This window comes from Ursus arctos, unplaced genomic scaffold (genome assembly GCF_023065955.2).
Source record: "Ursus arctos isolate Adak ecotype North America unplaced genomic scaffold, UrsArc2.0 scaffold_8, whole genome shotgun sequence".
NCBI lineage: Eukaryota > Metazoa > Chordata > Mammalia > Carnivora > Ursidae > Ursus > Ursus arctos.
Genome location: NW_026623100.1, coordinates 9,948,586 through 9,970,722, shown reverse-complemented (window position 1 = coordinate 9,970,722; position 22,137 = coordinate 9,948,586). Strand labels below are relative to the sequence as shown.

At 41.5% G+C, this 22,137-nt stretch overlaps 1 protein-coding gene across 5 annotated transcripts in view; it reads right to left on the bottom strand.

Moving 5' to 3' along the window:
• Positions 1-16,437, bottom strand: part of REV1 (REV1 DNA directed polymerase) — a 92,625-nt gene extending 76,188 nt beyond the window's left edge. For 2 of the 5 annotated variants that reach the window (XM_026487772.4, XM_048222739.2), the window contains exon 1: positions 16,349-16,437. The gene's annotated coding sequence lies outside the window, so the exon portion shown is untranslated. Of the gene's footprint in view, positions 1-3,622; positions 3,736-15,981; positions 16,172-16,348 lie in introns of those variants that run through there. The other 3 variants (XM_026487764.4, XM_026487780.4, XM_048222738.2) reach the window with 2 other exon arrangements.
• Positions 16,438-22,137: the final 5,700 nt, after the last annotated feature.

The following is a 22,137-nucleotide window of genomic DNA, read 5'->3' as shown; positions in this document are numbered from 1 at the left end:
GGCAAGGAGGAAACAGAATTTGGGGTAAAACAGCAAGCAGGTAAGATTCCGCTCTCTAAACCCACTTCAATTTTAACCGCTCTGCTTTGTTAAGTTTTAAATTATCTAAGGTCTGAATAAGAAAAAGCTCAAACTGGGGCGCCTGGGTGGCACAGCGGTTGAGCGTCTGCCTTCGGCTCAGGGCGTGATCCTGGCGTTATGGGATCGAGCCCCACATCAGTCTCTTCCGCTATGAGCCTGCTTCTTCCTCTCCCACTCCCCCTGCTTGTGTTCCCTCTCTCGCTGGCTGTCTCTATCTCTGTCAAATAAATAAATAAAATCTTAAAAAAAAAAAAAAAAGAAAAAGCTCAAACTGAAAAAGACGGAAACCCAAAATGAATGAACTAAAAACGAAGTCTAAAGACTTCTGGCTGTGTTCTGTGTTCCTGTACGTGACGACAAAAGGAGCTGAAAACGTTCCACCTCTTGAAAGAGTCATAAGCTAAAACTCACCTAACAGCCCTCAAGCAATGAAATTATAAAAGACCAACAAAATGAGAGGCTGTCAGTGCAGTCATGCCCAGCCCCCAGTGTCAACACAGAGTAACAGCTAGCCAGGTGAGGCGCAAATGGGACAGCAGCTGTATTTATAATGAGCCCAGGGCCCCCCAATGCCTTGCAATGCTAAAGATCTCCTGACTCTTCCATTCTCTTAACAGGGATATTCAAAACCCTATGAAGAGTCTTATGAAGGATCTGCTTATTAGAAAAAATACATCAAGGGGCGCCTGCGTGGCGCAGTCGTTAAGCGTCTGCCTTCAGCTCAGGGCGTGATCCCGGCGGTCTGGGATCGAGCCCCACATCGGGCTTCTCGGCTGGGAGCCTGCTTCTTCCTCTCCCACTCCCCCTGCTTGTGTTCTCTGTCTTGCTGGCTGTCTCTATCAAATAAATAAATAAAATCTTAAAAAAAAAAAAAAAAGAAAGAAAAAATACATCAAAATTACTTATTCATACTTTTCTCCTAACTTTATTTCATCTTTTGCTGGAGCAGAGTTATCAGTTTCCTCTGGACTTCCAATGTGCATTTAAAGAAGCTATTCAAATCCCACTAAAAAACCAAACCAAACCAAACCCACAAAACTTCGTTCTGTCTTCTTTACTATGATTACTGGTGGATTTTAGTATCTACCCAAGAGCAATCACTTTCATGCAAAAGTGGTATTCCATCTATTTCCTGAAGAATTATTAACATAGAGTTCACACACCAGAAAAGTCCCACTACATATCCAGAAATTGCCCAAATACGTATTCATTAGTGTTAATCTGTTAGTTACAGGTCTGTAACTCTATAATATATTGGCTAGCGGCACCTAGATGGCTTGGTCAGTTAAGCATCTGCCTTCGGCTCAGGTCTGGATCTCAGGGTCCTGGGATTGATCTCGGGGCAGCAGCTGCTTCTCCCTCTCCCTTTGCCTCTCCCCCTTCACTTGTGCTCTCTCAATCTCAAATAAATAAAATCTTCAAAAAAACAAATTTTATAGTCAAAACGGTAACGTTTACATGTGATTTGCCCCACAATTCAAAATTTTTAAATGAAATTTTTTAAAATAAGCAAAGGAAAAAAAAAAGGACTTCTGACACTGGAAACACTCCATAGGCAGCTGGGCTCACAGAGGCAAGCCACAGGGAAGAGGGTAACTGTGGTGTTCATCTGGAGTACAACACTGGGCAAGAGGCTACTTCTCCAAGAAATCTATGTAGCAGTATCTAGGATTTTTTCTTGGAGGAGAAAGCAGTGGGAAGCCATCTGAAGAACCAAGTACTGCCCTTACAAGTGACTACGTAAATGAAGTGCTAGCACAGTTACTAATACGACTTGCAACGCCTGCTCCCACATGCTCTTATGTGTCCTTAAATGGTAAAGCCTGTATTACCAGATAAACAGCTTTTTATGTAATATTTAAATAGAAAGATACAGCTGTTTTGAGGTTTTGGTTTGATTCAACCACAGAGACCATCGTTGTCTACAGTTCTCAGACTGCTGAAATTGTAAGGGCACAGATTCTTGAATTTCATAATCCAGGGAAGCAGAATTTTCTTCTAGACGTATCCCACACACTAGTCAGGTTTTGATTTCGAAAAGACTCTCCTCAATCTATTAAAAACAAAAGTCAGACACCTAGGTGATGGACATTAGGCCCTTGTAACTATTTCCAAGAAGCACAACCAGTGACTCTAGACTTTACCATATACTCGCTTTTAGGGATTCAAAATCAAACTGACAGTTTACATCCTAAGGATAATACTGTGTGTATTTAAAACACCTTTGAAAAATGTATAAAAATAAAATGTCAAGATATTTCAACAGGTATTATTCCTAACCTAATAGGACCCTTTCAAAAAACTTTTTAACCTGGCTCCTTCACCTTCAGTATACTGAGACATTTTCCTACGACCAACTGTTTTTGGCTGCAATGAAATAATTCCCCAACTATAGGAGATAACCTTCTTGACCGACACCAGATAAACACAGAAATCAAAGAACTTTAAACCACCCAAAAAAAAAAGTGGCTACAACACACACAGCACCGTCTAAATAACAGATGATAGACTTGGGTACATAAACCTTTTCTAGAAGTGAGTCTGATCTTTCCATCTTTTCTTGAGAAATTTCCTATTATCCACCCTATTCGTGACTTGCGTATATACACTGCTTTGTCATGTTGCTGGTATTTGGTCTTGCTAGGCATCCCTTTTTAAAAAAGTTTTCCTTGCTCTATTTATAAAAAAACTACACGTTTACTGAAGAAAAGAGAAATAGAGGAAACAGAAAATGGGAGAAAATTACCATATTCTCACCATCTTTTAAAAATTTCACCTCTTGGGGCGCCTGAGTGCCTTAGTTGGTTAAGTATCTGCCTTCAGCTCAGGTCATGATCTCAGGGTCCCGAAACGGCAGGGAGTCTTGCTTCTCCTTCTGTCTCCTCCCCCACTTGTGCTCACTTGTTCTCTTCGAATAAATAAAATCTTAAAAAAAATTTCACCTCTTGACTGTTACTTTGTATTTCCTTCCTTTCAGCATTAAATTTTTAACATTTAAATTTAAATTCCTTAAATTTAAACACACCACTAGTAATATTTTACATTTCCAGTACTTAGATTTTTTCAAAGAGATCTTTACATTTACTATTTATGTTCACAACAATCTGTGGAGTAGGTAGTCCAAATACCTACCTACAGTTATTTTGCACAGTTTCCTCCTAGGGTAGAAAGACTAAAGGCTTTCGATAAGGCTGCATTGCTGGTTGGTGGTACAAAATCATACTTAACTTGTATAAAAATATTTACAATCTTCAGTGGGAAAACTAACAATGCTATCAATATAATAAACATCTGAAAAGCAAGAATATTTATTTTGAATTGAACCAGCCTAATGCAATTCAACAAAAGAGATGCTTCGAATCCAGCCCCTGTCTGGGTCAGATACAGTAGCTCCCAGATATGTATGGTATATATGCATGGACGAAGGAAGAAAATAGGTCCTACAAATAAAGTTCTATCCCGACTCTAACTGTAAGTAGTCCATACTCATAAGAAGTAGAGATTCAGAAACAGTATCAACTTTGTTAACTGGTTCTCTGACCTTAAGCAAGTCACAAGCAGATTCCAGTTCTTCGTTTGTGGATAGAGTTGAACCTGACAGAAGTCTAGTCTCTTGCAGTTTTTAAAATGTGCATGACTCTACGCATCTATTCACTTAAGGGGAAAAAAAAAAAAAGCTTTTAGAATGAAAGCATATATATTATGCAACTCTGTCTATACTTCCAGAAAACGAGATGTGCCTATCCACAGAAGTGGCTATCTGGTGAAGAATTAACCTTACTCAAAAAGGTCTAACCTTTGCCCTTGGTTCCTGGGAGGTAACCTCTAAGCCCCTGGAATGTCCTGCTTGATAAATGTCTTTGTTTACCCAGGGACTATGAGCCACTCCAAATAGTCTAACAATGTGATTTATGGTAGAAGCTCCGGGTCATGCATCATTGACCTCCTGAGAGACTAGAGACTGAAGGTCAGCCATGTGTGCAGCCAAGCATATCTGTATGACCAAACTCCAATAAAAACTCTGGACATTAAGGCTTGGGTAAGCCTCCCTGGTTGGCAATACTTTGTGTGTATTGTCACTCGTTGCCAGAAATTAGTGCTGTCCTAGACTCCAGTGAGAGAGGACAACTCCAAGTTCCACCTGTGTGCCCCATGTGCCTTTCTCCTTGGCTGGTTTTAATCTATACCTTTCACTGAATAAATCATAACCATGAGTACAACAGTTTGCAAGAGTTCTGAGTCCTTCTCATGAATTGCTGAACCTAAGGATAGTCTGGGGAATCCCCAAACTTGCACTTGGTATCATAAATGAGAGTGGTCTTGAACTCCCGAACTCTGGAGTGACAGAATGACAACTGTCCTCCACTATTCATTCTTCCTTTCTTTTTTTTAGTAATAGAACACTTCTCCCACCCCCAAATGGGAAGCAGAGTTACCAACTAGAGACTACATTTCCTAGGCTCCTTTAAAATCAGGCATGGCCATGTGACTAAGTTCTGGCCAATGAGATATGAGCAGAATAATACGTATAAAAAAATAATCTGTGCCATCTTCTTAAAGGAAAGTATTTATTTCCTTTTCTGGTATGCAGCTATGAGGTAACTTGGCTTCAACCTGAAAAAGAGAACAATACCACAGGGGATGGCTAAGCAAACAGAAGGAACCTGAGACCATGAATAACTTAAACAAAACAACACAACCCCTGCAGTTCCTCACCCACTGTGGACTGCCCATCTACTATTACAGGAGAGAGAAAAACTTCAATATTGTTTGCATCGCTGTGTTCCTAAGTTTCTGTTACAGCAGCTTAGCCTGTATCCTAATGAATACAAGTACATTTCAGCATTTTAATATGATGATTTAGAGTCAGTATTTACATAAACTACATACAGATAAAGAGAAAAACAAGATGTAGAAGAAAAATATTTGGATATATTAAAACTGAAAATGCACAACAAATATTTGTAATATCCCAGTTTGAGACTGATCTTATTAAAAGGAAAGTATCTATCCCAAACAATTCAACATAACAAAGAACTTTCTCTCTTATCCTCTTTGTTATAACAACAAAAATACAAAAAGATGATTGATTTCGCAAAATCAGTCATTTGAGTACAAGCTGAAGGAGGCGTTCTAAAAGAATTACTAATAATTTTCTTCCCTGTAATTACAGATTTCCATAGAAGGGAAAGGAAAGAAATGAAGACTGCGATTTTAATAAAGTACGAAGAACCGCCTTCTCTGACTCTCCAGGGTGTAACGAAATTAAATGGTTTCTAAACACCTTCCCTCAATTTTCCTGACTTTATGAAAACTCCAAACCATGTGGCCCAATTGCTTATTAAACATCTCCACTAGGATGTCCCACATGCATCTCAAAGTCAGCATGTCCAAAAGCAGGGCTCAAGGTACAAAGTAAAACAAAAGAATGTTCTTCTGCAGATGACGTGGTTAAAAAACTGAGTCTAGAAGAAGGCATAAAAAGCCAGAGATCTTCGCTAAGAAAAAGTGGTATATTCTCACAGGGAAGCCAAATAATTATCCATAGGAAAGTTCAAGGTTGCAGTAAATCAAGGATTTCAAAGGCCACAGTAGAAGTTTAGTAACAAGGACAGAATATACCTGGAGAATAAAGGAGGTAATATAAAAGAAGAGGGGATTATATCTTCAGTAGTCCTCATACTTGAGCAGGCACCAGAGTATTCTGGAGGCCCAGTTAACAAAGACTGCTGAGTCCCAACTCCAAAGTTTCTCATTTAGCGGGTCTGGAGTGGGGCCGGGAATCTCCATTTCTAAGAAGTTCCCAGGTAATGCTCACGTGGGAGAGCCACTGATTTTTGCCTGCAGTGTATCTAGAGTGGTAATTGCAAACAGAGACAAGTACAGGAGAAGTTCAGACGAGACCGAATATACCAAGGAGAAAGAAAGCTGCTATAATGTACAGTAAACAGAACAACAGGAGTAAATGCAACTCACCAGATCAAGGTTTTGATTACATTAGGTAACAAGCTCTCTCTCATCCTGTGCCTTGCACTCCCTCTCCCAAAATTCCAGGTCTGATCTAACAGCTTACTCCTTATTCACAGATTTACTGTAACTTACAGTTTTCAAGGTGAGTAAAGTAAGTATAAACCACAATCCAACGCCATCTACTAGAGAACAAAGATCTGTGTGAAACTACAAGACAGGAATCTACACCAGCGGCACTGACGACAAGGAATCAATGCACAGAAGGCAGCAACGAATCTCAAGTTGGGGAAGAGATTCAAGAAGGCTTCACTGAAGAGGTAGATATGCACTGAGAACAATGAGTAGGATTTTAATGGGCAGAAGGGGGGGGGGATTTCAGGAAGAAGAAAATTCCTGAGCAAAAACACAAAAGAAAAAAGATAATTAAGGCAACATGCTGGGCTGACACATGGAAAGGGGTAGTGATAACCTGTAAGGTGGTTGAGGAAATATAACAGAAGGTTCTGAATATCACACTAAGGAGTTTGAACCGTACCTTGTAAAAGTTGGGAAAGGGAGAGTCAATTTGCACGTGTGAATGCCGGAGGATGGGGACGGCTGCACACAGCCAGGGAGAGGTTCCACGTCCTGCGCCTCACCTACAAACCCGTCCGTAAACCCGTTCTCAGCAGATCCTCGTCCCGTGTCTTCTACCTGTAAATGCATTAGACCTCCAAACCCAGAAAATAAGCTGGCATACGTAATGACTTACAACTAAAAACTAATTCCTCTGAATAACTGCAATTCAAAAATACGGTCAACCTCACTCTTTTCTAGATCTGCTATCAGTTCCATCTGTTAAAAATCTCTTTTCTCACGAATCCTTATATTAAATGTAGCTGCAAGTGGAAATAAAGGGAGTAGAATGTTTAAGAGATCACCCTTGCTTTAACTTTCTGGCCTCTTTTCCCTTTGCTTCACACCTAGAACTCCTTATCATATATTAAAAACACCAAAAGGGCGCCTAACGTCAGTTAGGCGTCTGCCTTTGGCTCAGGTCATGATCCCAGAGTCCCAGGATTGAGTCCCGCTATCAGGCTCCCTGCTCAGCAAGGAGTCTGCTTCTTCGACTCTCACCCTTCTCATGCTTTCTCTCTCAAATAAACAAAATCTCAAAAAAAAAAAAAAAAAAAAAAAAAATTCCACCAACAAAACCCACCAATCCTGAAAATGATATGACATTCCAAATAGAAGATGCTGCATTCCTCAAAAAACACTAGGAATCTTACTCAATGAAAGTTTACTTAGGTAATAGACTCTATTTCTGAGAAACATTCAGTGAGTTCCAAGAGAATGTAATATAACCTTCAGATGAAACAATCAGAAATAAGATTTTCTACTGGGCATAAACGACATGAGAAGAACATTATCAACCTTCAACACTGTAAACCTCAACAGCTAGTAACTCAAGAGCTGAAATTCAAAATGGCAATTAAGTTACTAGAAACACTTTACAACGCTACCAACCAATGGATACATTATCAACACCTCCACCTCACTAACAAAAATCTCACCTCAGATTTAAATTTCCTCTCACTTAACACTAACAACAACCCTAGTCTAAAACTACAAATTCAAATACACCAAAAACAAAACTTTGACAGCCAAAATTATTGAGCTTTTAAAATACTAAAAAGTATGTAGCTTATAAACTTACGTACAACACAATTTATGTAAGTATATGACTCAAATGAATATCCACCCAGATTTTAAACACAATTGTATTGATAAAAGAAATTGTTACAATTTTCAACAGAAAGCAATCTTTCTACATACATATATTCTAATCCAACCTGTTACGATTTTCAGTAATGGAGATCACTGGGCTACTACTTCAGAGATATCTTCTAGTTTCAACTGTCACAAATTAGGCAAATGTCTGTTCACACTTCTTCAGCTATTTTTTTTTTAATGATTTTTTATTATATTATGTTAGTCACCATACAGTACATCCCCGGTTTCTTCAGCTATTGTTGTACAAAATTTGGCTGGCTTTTGTCCCTGATTCCTGGGATGGAGATTCTAAGTCCTTGGAATTTTACAACTGATGTGAGAATCTTTGTTATCCTTGGTGGGCTCCTAGGACATCTTTTTATATTAACATAGAACTTTCAGTGGACCCCTAGTTTTAAGATGGGGCTAGCCATACTTGAAAGGCCGGGAAAGTGAGAGGTGCCTGGGTGGTTCAGTCGGTGAAGCGTCTAACTCTTGGCTTTGGCTTAGGTCATGATATTGCAGTTGTGGTATCCAGGCTCGAATCCGGCTTTGTGCTCAATACTGAGTCTGCTTCAGACTCTTTCCCTCTCTCTCAAATAAATAAATAATATTTTAAAACATAGAAAAAAGAAAGGCCAGTAAAGTGATTAGATGGTTAGGGCTTTGAGCCACATGATATCAGCCTGACCTCCTGGAAGAGGGGGGAGTTGGAGACTGATTCACCATGTGGACAATAATTCAATTAATCATGCCTATGTAATAAAACTCCAATAAAAACTCTGGACACCAGGGGTGCCTGGGTGGCACAGCGGTTAAGCATCTGCCTTCAGCTCAGGGCGTGATCCCGGCGTTATGGGATCGAGCCCCACATCAGGCTCCTCCGCAATGAGCCTGCTTCTTCCTCTCCCACTCCCCCTGCTTGTGTTCCCTCTCTCGCTGGCTGTCTCTCTGTTGAATAAATAAATAAAATCTTTAAAAAAAAACAAAAAACAAAAAAACAAACAAACAAAAAACTCTGGACACCAAGGCTTAAGTGAGTCTCCCTGTTTGTTAATCACGTATCAATGCAGCAGAAGGATAACACATCCTGACAACATGGAAGCTTCATATTTGGGATCCTTCCAGACCTCTCTCTAGGTATCTCTTCATTTGGCTTGCCCTGATTTGTATCCTTTATAATAAAACTATAATTCCAAGAACAGTGCGTGCAAGTACTTTTCCTGAGTTCTGAGTCACTCTAGCAAATTATCAAATCGGAGGGAGTAGTGGGAACTCCCAAATTTGGGAGAAGTACAGGTGGCCTGGAAACCCTGGAGACTGCAGTGGGTATCTTAAGTGAAGAGAATCTTGTGGACTGTGCCCTTAACCTGTGATGTCTGCCCTAACTTTGGGTAGTTTGTTTTTCTGCCTTTTTTTTTTTTTTTTTAAGATTTTATTTATTCACCAGAGAAAGACAGAGAGAGAAAAAGAGAGCACAAGCAGGGGCAGAGGCAGGCAGAGGGAGAAGCAGATTCCCTGCTGAGCTGGGAGCCGGACACGGGGTTTGATCCCAGGACCTGGAGATCATGACCTGAGCCGAAGGCAGATGCTTAACCGTCTGAGCCACCCAAGCGCCCCTAACTTTGGGTAGTTGGTGCCAGAATCACACTGCAGCTATACAACAGGATATACTGTCTGACCTCTCTCTTATAGGAACTGCATGAGAAAAAGCCAAGTAAAAACACTTTTAAGGCATAAACCATTACAAAAAGTAAAGGACATTTTTGGTTATGCTCTCAAAAATATAAAAGAAGAAACTTAAAATATTTTTTTTTAAATTTTTTATTTATTTGAAGAGATAGAGACAGCCAGCGAGAGAGGGAACACAAGCAGGGGGAGTGGGAGAGGAAGAAGCAGGCTCCTAGCGGAGGAGCCTGATGCGGGGCTCTATCCCATAACGCCGGGATCACGCCCTGAGCCGAAGGCAGACGCCCAACCACTGTGCCACCCAGGCGCCCCTAAAATATTTTTTTAAATTCGGGATTGTCCAATTTAATTTTCTGAAAAAATGCTTTAAGAATAGAACTTACTTTAAAATTCAGAACTTTGATGAAAACATTTAAAAGACAAAGGAATCTAAATCACAATTAAGACTAATGCCTAAGTGATAAAAATATATTAAGTTCATTCTTAGTAATCTCAAGAGTAGAAATGATGGACTTCAGCTCTTATTTTCTAACTAAATGTCCAAAAAGCTCATTTTAGCCTTGGTTACATCAGGAATGACTGAAGCCACTAAGCACCATTTTGTTTACTCAGACACTGGATTCAAGTAAGTATCATTCACATCACAACGAACTTTTTTGCCCATCCTTAACTAATCTTTAATTCAAGCATAAAGCCACAAGACCAGAATGGTCTTTAAAAAATTACTCAAACTAGGGGTGGCTGGGTGGCTTAGTCAGTTAAGCGTCTGACTCTCGGTTTCAGCCTGATCATCATCTCAGGGTCCTTGAGATCAAGTCCTGCTTGGGCTCCACACTCAGCGGGGAGTCTGCTTAAGTTCCTCTTTCTCTGCCCCTCCCCCTGCTTGCATGCTGGCTCTCTAAAAAAAATAAATCTTTTAAAAAATTACTCAAACTAACCTGTGTGTATAGGCAGCTACCTGCCTACATGAGAAGGCATATTTTAATATGACTGGATAATACCTTCCTCACCTACTAAACACAAAGATGGTAAAGTTTTGCTCCATAATCAGCAGAAACACATCCTTAATTTTTATTATTTACTTGCTACCTGAAATCTTTAGCCTTAAGCAAATTGAAAGATACCCATGTTTTCTTAAATCTGATGCATTATTTATTACATGCAAAACTTTTTCAAACTATTTACAAGCTGACCTTCCACGACACGCATTCTTTGACTTATTTCACTCTGTAATAAGATGAGGAAAAAAGATTTTGCCTATCATCAACCTATCAAAACATTTTTCACTTATAGAACACATGGGCATTTAAGTATAATAGTTAAATCAAAGAAAACTTACCCACAAACAATGAAATGACTTGTAGTTTGAGGAACACCACACACATATAACACGATAAAACATAACAGCAAGTTTCCAAACTTGTTTTAATGTGTCTCAGAGAAAAGTGGTTATGCCCCAGGTTATGGAATAAGGTAGGAGTAGACTGAAATCCTGGCTCCTTTCTTACCTATGTGACTGGCCCCAAGCAACATTATCTGAATCTGTTTCTCTAAAACCATGCCTGCCTGAGAGCGGTTATGCATCTTAAATGAGACACTGTGCTTAGCAGAGCCTGACACGCAGTAAATGTTTAATAACAATTATTATTAAATTTTGGAACAAATGTTACACAGAGAAGCAATATTTTGATTTTTTCCTTAAGTTTAAGGCCCACAGAGGATACTACTAGTTACAGTTGAGACTCAGAAATAAAACATGTCCCTACAAAGAGGCATTTTACTAAAGATATGTGGACTAAGTAAAAATAAGTGGTACCAAGCAAGTGCGGTTACTACAGGGAGAATCTTAGTTTCTAACAATTCAAGTTGCATTAGCTCAGAGTTCTATTATTACAACGTTACTGTTTGTCCCCATTCATTCTTTCTTCTCTGTTTCTGTAAAATACTAAAGAAATAACATAATCACATTATGGAAAGATGAGCAGAAAGGGGAAAAAAAGATATGATGTAGGGGGGCCTGGGTAGTGCAGTTAGTTGGGTATCTGACTCTTGGTTTCAGCTCAGTTCATGATCTCAGGATGGTGATCTCAGGGTCATGAGATTGAGCCCCCTGTCGGTATCCACACTTGGTGCAGAGTCTGCTTTGGATTCTCTCTCCCCCCTCCCTCTGCCCTACCCCTCTGCCCTAAGTGCATGCTCTCTCCCTCTCTCAAACGAACAAATCTTAAAAAAAAAAAAAAAAAAAAAAAGATATATAGTTGGGTCACTACATGTTCTCATTAAGAACCAAACACAATTTTGGGGGGAAAATCCATAACAAAAAATAGCAGAAACTGAACACAAAAGATGATAGAACACCTGTCCTTTTCCCAAATACTATGGGACTCATCCTTCAACTGGATCTTCAAGGATTTTCTATCTTCAGCCTCCAGCAAGGTCCTATTTCCAGCAGAACTTCAAAGGGAAATATGTAAAAGCTACTCTGGCGGGCAGCTGCTAGGAGAGAGAATCTCTCCAGCATCTTCCACAGATCTGAGAATGAAAAAGATGACTTCCACATTAAGACCAATACTAGTCGCCACTCTCAACAATGTATTTTTAGTCCATTCTAGACATCCACAAAATATATTTATTTTAAATAAGAGTTCCATAAATATGACTTTGGTAGCCAAAAATAATACCAAAATAAACACAAAATTCAATGATTATACCCTTGTCTCATGCAAAAACACAAAATTCCAAGTTAATTTCAAATACTATTTCTAGAAACTATAAAATAACTCTGTTCTAAGCACTTTACATATACTAACTCAATTATTACTCGCCACAATCCTACAAGGTACATATGGTCCCCCATCTCACAGATGAGCAAACTGAGGCATAAAAAGATATTAACTTGCCCAAGACTACAGAATCAGTAAATAGTAGGAGACAGGATTCTAACCCAGGCTCTGATTACAGAACAATGTTTAAATTAAGTATACCATTCACTCATTTACAAGTTTTGTTGACCACCTACCAGGTAAGAGTTCTGAGCACGGCGGATAGAGCTTTGAGAACAAGTCAGACAAGGCCCCTGCCCTCTAGTGGGAGAGAGGCCTTGGAGCAAACAAGCATATGGGGAAAACTGATAAGTGAACAGTGTATCTTCACCTGGCATAGTACTAAGTGTTATGAACGAGAATTAAAATGACAGCATCAAAAGTGGCAGAGGGGTGGTTTCTATTTTAGGGATCGAGGAAGGCCTCTCTGAGGTGATGACATCTGACCAGCAAACAGAAGATGTAAAGGCAAGATAACCACCAGGAGGAAGGGGTGGCCCAACTAAGAGAACAGCAAGTTTTACACCCCTAAGGTAGGAACAGTTTGGTTAGTTCAAGAAATGGCGAAAGTACCAGGGGACGGGGGCAGGGTGATGAAGAGTCACATGGTAAGAGGTCCAATTAGGATTGGCAGCTGCCAAATCATATAATACCCCAGGGGGCTGTGGTTAGGAGTTCAGACTCAATACTAAGGGTAACAGGAGGCTTTCAAAGGGTTTTGAGCACAAGAACGACAGTATGATTAATGTCTTTAAAAAGCTTGTTCTGGGCGCGCCTGGGTGGCTCAGTCAGTTAAGCATCTGACTTCGGCTCAGGTCATGATCTCAGGATCCTGGGACGGAGCACAGTGTCAGGCTCAGCAGAGAGTCTGCTTGTCCCTCTCCTTCTCTCTGCTCCTGCCCCCACCCATGCCTGTTGTCTCTCTCTCTCAAATAAATAAAATTAAAAAATAAAAAGATCGCTCTGATTCTTATGTGGGGATCAGTCAGGAAGAAAAGCAAGAGAAACAGGCATACCAGGGAGGGCACTGTTCCAACAGTCTAAGGAAGAAATACTGGAACTCAGACTAAGATTCATGTACTGTTTATAAGTAGATGAGACACGAAAAGAGCATGCAACCCAACTGTCTCTAAAAAAGACTTTTTAAAATATGCTTCCTCCCTTCATTTTCATCCCCCCTTCCTGACTTGACTTTAAAAAAAATAAGATTCTTTTTTAATATCCAAGTTAACGCTTCAGTTGGTGCTATATATAGCAGAAAAAAAGATGAAAACATATTTCCTTCAGGGGCATTTGGGTGGCTCAGTCAGTTAAGTGTCCAACTCTCGATTTCAGCTCAGGTCATGATCTCAGGGTTGTGAGATCAAACCCAGAGTGGAGCCTGCTTAAGATTCTCTCTCCCTCTGCTCCCCTACCCTAGCCCTGGGCGCACACTCTCTCTCTAAAAAAAAAAAAACCAAAAACATACTTCCTTCATTTATAAGTGTTCTGTTCTATATTCTATAATGTATAATATGCCACATACACGTGTACATTCTTGAGAAACAAAGAAAGAGCTTCACCGCTGTTTAGCTTAGAGCTTGTTCATTAACCTGGAGATAAGGAGTACCTAGCACCTCTTCTGATCAGCTCTCTTCTCATGCTTTGTTTCCAGCATATCCTGGTTCATTCTAGATTGTGAATTGCATAAAAAGTATACCAGAGGGAATATGTATGTATTAATTGAGCATCACTGTGTACCAGATACTCACTAGATGCCTTACATTTAAAGACTCATTTAATCCTTAACTATCCAAGGCAGGAAATAATGTCTTCATTCTACACCTGAGGAAAAAATCAGATTTAGTAACTTAAATCGTCCAAGGTCACACAGCTAATAAGACAGAATTTAGATTTACATCTAACTCTAAAGTTCTTATCTTTCCACTACAGCAACTGTCAAAGAAAGAACTATCAAATATATGTAGTCTTCCCAACATTATTCATGACTAGCTTGTTGCTGGTGAGGACAGGGTTTCTTTCTTTTATGTGGAGCTGAGTTTTGCAGTTGGAGTGGGGAAAAGGGAGTGATCCTAACTATTCAAACACATTATTTTGAAAAATTATTTTCCACTTCAAATATCAGAAACATTAATCCTACCAGAGTGATTCCTACCTTTTTAAGGGAAAAAAAACCTTAACTATGTACTGTTTACCATAAAATAGGAGTAATGTTCTATGACAAAAGATGAGTTTGGTACGGACTGATGGAGAAAAAGAGGATATGGACAAAAAGATAATCATCACGACACACGTAGAATCTAAGTGGCAAATAAACAGCCTTAAGAACTGAATGGAGATCCTTCTAAACCTGAGTAAAATTCATTGAAGAGGGACTTTAGGGGAACCTCCAAGAATCCAGCATAGGAAACACTGGGAGGCAACCACTTGCTAGCAGCACTTGCACTGGCTAAGACAAAGCTATGCGGGAAAGCAGAGATGGGAAGTTTGGGAAGCAGGTCGACCGTTCCCCCAAAGGCTGGATTACTGTGTACTCCACAGCAAGAACCGACGTAATGGTGCAACAAATCCTAACGAACAAACAGCTAACTCTTGAAGATTAACGCGGAGAGGCCAGACAGCCCAGACAGACACATAGAATGAAGAACCGGTACATTAAAGTCCTTAAAAGTTAGTTACAGGTACTTTTATGAGATGTACTATTCTAACATTATGTTCACCTAAATGATACCATTTCCGCTTTATACATGATCTGCAAAGGCGTGAAGACAGAAATAGTAAACTTACACCATCTGCAATTATTTTGTTTTAAACAAGGGGGACTCAATTAAGAGTGATATATTAAGGTACGTTATTTCCTCACAGACTGGGTTTAGGTAGTAAGAGCAGTGAAATACACAAGGAAAAGCCCCTTTCGGTCTACACAGGGGCTCAGTCATTTTAATAGGGAGTGGAAGTGTGAAAAGGGCACTTGTAAGGACAGTTGGGGAAAGGTGCCCTGCATATTAAGGAAACAGGTAACAAGGAAAACTAAGTGACTAAAAATTGCCTTCAGCTAGTCGGACACGGATTTCGGGAACCAGCGCGGGGGAGGGGCGTCGGAGGCAGGGGTCACGGTGTGGGGGGAGGGATGGCGTGGCGGGAGGCCGGGCGGAGACCACCAGCGCCCGGCCCCCGCCGACATCCTGCGCTGCTTGATGAACCTACGACCGAACGCGCGCATGAATGAATGGCGCGGGGCTGAATGGCCGGCCCGGGCGCCGACGCAGGAGGAAGGAGTTTGCGGCGCGGTGTAAGCGGGGCCGGGGGTGGCGTCCGCCGGCGGGACCCGTGGAGCACCGAGGGAAGGGCCGCCGTGCGAGTCTATCGCGCCGGGCTGCCGTGGACGGGCGGCGGGGTCGGCGGCGCCCGGCCGGCCGCGCCATGGCGGAGGGGGAAGGGGAGGTCACGCGTTACATAACCCGGCAGCTGGCGCGCTCGGGGACGCCGCGGGCCGCCCAGGCCGCGAGAGGACGGCCTGCCGTGTCCGGACCGGCGCTCCCTCCCCAGCCCCGCCTCAGGCCGTCCGCGCTCCGGCCGCCGCCGGGCGGGTCTGCGGCGCCTCCGGGCGACGCGTGTCCGGTCCCACCCCTCCCCCACGCCCGCCGCCGGCCCGGGGGTCGCTCACCTTCCGCGTTGCCCCGGACCACCATGCCCCGGCACGGCCGCCTGCTCGGCCTTGCGGGCTCCGGCGCCGCTACGGCCGCCGCACAGTGCCCCCGCCGGGGGCCGGGAGGAGGGTCGCGGGAAGGAGTCACACTGCCGCGCCGCGGCCCACGCTCGCCCCACGCTCACGGCGGCCGGCCCTGCGCGCGCTCAGCGGCTGCTCCCGCCCCTCCCCTATTCTGGCGGGCTCGCGCGCCGCAGCTCCGCCCCGCCCCTCCCCCTCCACCGCCCGCGCGCTCTCTGGCTCCTCCCCCTTCCCTCCCCGCTGCACTGGCCGGCCCGGCGCGCGCGGCTGGCGAGCCGCCGTCCCCGCCCCGGCTCGCACTCACCCCCGCGTGGTGCACGCGCCCGGTCCGCACCCTGCTCCGGGCGACCCCCGCACCGCCGGCGCGGCGCCTCGGAGCTCCGCGGCGGCTGGCCTGGCCCCGCCCCGCCCTTCCTGCCCGCCACCGCCCGCTGGGGGCAGCGCCTCCGCAGCACGTGACCGTCTCGCTAGCGGGGGCGGAGACGAGTGCGGCGCGGGCCCGCCTTGCGCATCGCGCAGCCTGCCCTGCAACCCCACAACCTCGCGACCTGTGCGCCTCCCGCTTGGGTCGCGGCGCGTTGGTTGCCTCTTCCGAGGGGGCGCTGCCCCCGCTTCAGAGAGTCCGCACTGCCCCCGTCCCGCGATGGACTCCCCACTCTGGGAGGAGACGAGTGCGGGGACCGACCATGTTTTAAACCCTGGTACTGTCTGAAGATAACGAGAAACACACGGGTCCCCTCTCCACAAGCGATTGATTTACAGTGACATCTAGCGGCAAAAGGGACACACATGAACTGACACTTTCCTATGTCTCGGAAAAACCGAGAATCATGGTCCACGCAGGTTAGCGAGAATGAACACTGCGCCACGGGGGTGTAAGCGATTCATCGCCAGCTCCCGTAGGGTCACAAACACCATTTCTTGTCCTATGAGTTTCCGCCCGGGATGACACCTGGATATTTGTAAACCTACGGCGGGTATCCCATCCCACGTGCAGCACTGGGGTTACACGTGAAAGCAATTTTCTACTAACGTAAAAAAAAAAATCGTATATTGTGTGTACTTAAACACAATTTGAAAACCTTCCGGCAAAAGACAATTGCTCCACAAGGACCATTTCCCCCCTTTTGGCAGTGTCAATTTGCCAAGAGATCCCACAATGCTATTATAATAGTCTTTATTGTTGCAATGAACAAACATGAAGTGAACCTCCGTGCAAAGGCTCAACACTTTTTTTTCCTTATTCCCTTACCTAAGATACTTGAAGAGTTTGCACGTACTTAGGAAACAGTAAGCTGAGACTTGTTTACTGCTAATTCAGAGGCTATTCGGTTGACTTGTTTCATTTATTCTAGCCTTTTCTGGTTTTGCCATTTTATAGACTTATAGATGCACTTCAACTTCGGTATTCTTGTCTTTAACCTGGCAGAATCAGGTGGCGTGTTTTTCTGAGACGTAATAATTTAACACAAATGGCGTAATTTCAGCAGGCTCACAATCGCCCACTGCAACTAAGGTTATTCTCACCTGCCTAGATCTTGCAGAAAAACAATAGCAACCCTTATTAATTTTTTTAAATGTATTTCTCTAAATGGCAGCATTCTGTTAACAAGAAATGGCAAAACTCGATTTTCAAAAAAAAGGGGAAAGCGTGGGACCTCTACAGGAAACGTACCAACCATTATATTTCAATTGCAATTTTCTTTCTCACTCTCTCCTTTTAGAGTCAAAGTGTTTTGTTTTGTTTTGCTTTCTCAAGAAAGAAACACAAACATTGAGCTAACTGGCCTTGGCAACATCTTTATAGAATATAGTAAAATGGTATGACTAAGTAGTGCTAAGTAGTAGAAAAGCCTCTGATAAGGAAGAAAAAAAAATCACACTGCTCTTTAGATAAAACAGAACAAAAAGAGAGATAAAGAGTACATAAATAAAATGTATACAAACTCTAGAATTCTCTATACAATTTTGTCAGTTTTCTTTTATTCTTGCCCATTCTAGAATATTCTGTGTTATGTTATCCCACAATAGATTACATGATACCTGAAGAGCCCTTTATTTCAATTTTGTCCAGTCACCTACATTCATTCCTTCATTTGCTTCCATTTAGTCTCCTGAGGACTATCTTTCCTGTCTAAGGGGAGCTGGCCTGACCTTTGTGTAGTACAACTTAGAGAGCCACTCTGGACTCCCACACTTGGGAGATGCTTTGGGGTACTCTACCTTATATTTCTTTTCTGAGCTTCATTAAAATTTATTTTTGAGATTTCTATCATTACATCTCAAGGGGCCTACGAACGTGCAGACACTTGCAGGGACAGCCCTGGGAAAGGACATGGCTCTGCTATCCTTTAACCTCTGTATCTGGTGGAAACTTTCCTTGAAAACATCCACATCCAGTCTCAAATACCAAAAACAGAAAATAAGAACATGAAACCATTAAAAAACAGAGATTTGTACTTAAGTCCCTTGGGTGATATAGACACAGTAACTCCTGTGATTTACTCATGGGAACAAACGATCGTGCTGATCGTTGTAAGGCATTCAGCACATTATGCTGAAAGATGAAATAATAACAAGGAGGAATGAGCACAAGCCCACAGAAACCAGGAATTTAGGAACCAGAATTGGTTTACCAAGCCTTAATTCTTCTAAACACATTATCTGTTTCTTCTGAGTAAAAAAAGACCATGGACAGGTATATATATATATATATATATATATATATATATATATATATATATACACACACACACACACACACACATTTAAACAACATAACTCACAAAATTCAGGATGCTTCAACAATTAAGTTATATATATATATATATGGTATATATATGTGTATATATATATGCATATATATACACACATTTAAACAACATAACAATTAAGTGATATATATATATGGTATATATATATGTATATATATATGTGTGTATATATATATATATATACACACACACACACATTTAAACAACATAACTCACAAAATTCAGGATGCTTCAACAATTAAGTTATGATGAGCATTCTGAATGCCAGTTACTCTTTGGTCAATGGGGAACAAAATGCATTTCCTGCTCCCTAAAAGTTTCCAGTGTAGGAAGGGAGGCACCTGCAGTACAGGTTAAGGGCTGCTACTCAGAAGTGTTCTATGGGAATATAGACAGCATGTCAGGGAGGCTTCCTAGAGAGAGTGATATGTCAGTAAAGATAGAGATACTAGTTGAGTTGGCTAGGAGAATGCCACTCCCCCCAGAGGGAGCCCCATGTGCAAAGCAGAGAAGGGAGGGAGAACAGGGAATATTTCAGAAACTGGAAAGTGCGGGGTACAGAGGGACATGGGTGGGGAGTATGCTGAAAAAGGGAGGTTGGAGAAGCAAGTCGGGGTCAGAACATAAGGGGTCCCTTAGAGTATACGAGTATATTTTGACTGTATCCTAAGGGCAATGAATCATTGAAGTGTTTAAGTTTTGGGTTCTTTTTCAGTTTACTTAAGTAATCTCTATACCCAACATTGGGCTCAAACTCATGACCTCCAAGATCAAGAGTCCCTTGCTCTTTGAACTGAGAACAGCCAGGCACCCCAAATCATTGAGGGGTTTTATGGGGTAAGTGGCTTCGGAAAATCACTCCAGCTGCTGAGTGGAGAGTAGGGTTGAGGGCAGTCAGGAAGTCTTGTATTAGCCCAGCTGCCCGGGTGCAGGCACAGAGGGAGCAGTGGGTTGAATTTGACAAGGGTCAAAGCAAGCATAATGCATAGAGAAAAGGGCAAAGAAATTGAGGATGTATTCAAGGGAGGGATTATATTGATCATGGATCAGATCATGGAACTGAGTCTCAGTAATTTTTTTTCATAGCATTCTTAGGCCAAAAGAAATACCTAACAGTTTCATTTACAAAGGAGGTAAGGGAAACTGAGTGGGAAGAAATCAGAGAGTTGGAGAAAAACCATGAGAGACTCTGGACTCAGGTAACCAAACTGAGGGTTACTGAAGGGAGGGGGTGGGGGAATTGGGATAACCGGGTGATTAAAATAAAAAATAAAATAGAAAGGAGGTAAGGCCAAACAACTGAATAAGCATTTGTAACATAACAACTTTGTAGCCATTTGAAAAAAATAATACATGTAAAGTGAAAACAAAAATAATATTCGAATTTCATTTTTAAATAACCATTACTTCTCAATAGGACCTATGTGCCCACTGGGCAATGTAAAACTCTACAAACTATGAGATCAGATTGGATATTGCCACCCTCATTTCCCATTCCACATTGGCAAAAACCATTCATACATATTGCTTCGTATATTATAACAGGAGGTATAGGGTGTATGGTTGGCTTAGTTGGTAGAGCATGCAACTCTTGATCTCAGGGTCATGAGTTCAAGCCCCACATTGGGCATGGAGCCTACTTAAAAAAAAAAATAGTATAGGAGGAACAATTTGTCCCATTACTACCAATACTAAATTAAATACTTAGCTAGGTGGCGACAGGTAGATCTCTCCATTGTAAAAGCATATTTTCCCCTGTGCATACTGTGGAGCAATACTTTTGATCAAGTGAATAGTCTCTTCAACAATTTTTTAACCTAATGGGTCCAGTATTCATGGATGATCTTGGACTGAATCAGTTGTTTTATTGGGTTGCAAAGAAGGGATTTTCTAATTCCATAATTTCTCCCACATTGCTTAGTTGGCATTTTTCTGGAAAAAGAACTGTCCCTATCAACTGGGGATAAACTATCATTTCTCCTTGAAAAGGGGGGTAAATGCTTAATCCCTTCCCTTTCACTACTACTATTTGCAGAAAAGTATTATCTAATAGTTACCTCCACTGGTGGTAAATGAGCTGCTTCTTCCTCTCTTTGTTTTTCCTCTTTTCTTCAAAATTCAAATAGACTCATAAATATTTATTTATTTATTTATTGTAATCTAGCAATTGATTATACTTATTCTTTTTGATGTGTAAATTGTTCCAGATTTGGCCAGTTATAGCCCCTTCAAGTTGGTGCCTATGTCCCGTAACACACCTCAGTAGTTATTTTTGTATTTTAAGATTTAATTTTTATTTATTTATTTATTTATTTATTTATTTATTTAGGGCATGAGTGGGGGGTTGGGGGAGAGGCAGATGGAAGGAAAGAGTCTCCAGCAGACTCCCTGCTAGTACAGAGCCCCGACATGGGGGTCAGTCCCAAGACCCCAAGATCATGACCTGAGCTGAAATCAAGAGTCAGACGCTTAACCGACTGACCAGGTGACCTACCCAGGTGACCCCACCCCAGCAGTTGTTTAAAGTTTTGTTTTGTTTTGTTTTTTAATCTAATAAGGCTACCACTATTACTCTTCTCTTTGGGGTTTTCTTAGCTATTCTTGCTTACTAATTTTTTCATTTTAGGATCAACTTCTATAGTTCTCTGGGGAGGGGGAACTTGATATCTTTATTGGGATCTCATTAAACTTATATGTAAACTTGGGGATAATTTTTTATGGTGAGTCATCTTATCCAAGGACATGGGACATCTTTCCATTTATTCGTTGTTACATTGGAGTCTTTCAGAAGTTTCCCAAAATTTGATTATGTAAGTTTATGCACATTTCTATTTTTATATATTTTATTTATGTGTTTTTGTTGCAATAGTAAATAGTCTTATTTCTTATCTTTTTATACTGCCTATCATTTATATGAAATCTATTGGTTTTTTTATAGGTTAATTTTATATTCTTCTGTATTAAAATGCCTATTGTTTGTGTTGGTATTTTTCACTGATTTTCTTGTGTTTTTCAAGTAGTTTATCGTATCATTTCCATACAGATATCATTTTAGTTCTTCATTTGTAATTTTTATTTCTTTAATCATTTTTCTCTTATTTGATTGCTTTGGTTAGTACCTCCAATATATCATAACTGAAATAGTGGAAAACTGCTTTGTTCTTAATTTTAATGGGAATGGGTCCAACGTTTCACATTAAGTAAGATAGTAACTTTGTGGCTAAGATATATATTAAGTATGATCCTGAATATTAAAAGGAATCTGTACTTCCAGTTTCACTTTTGACCTGTAGAGATCTTGGAAGTCATCACTCCCATC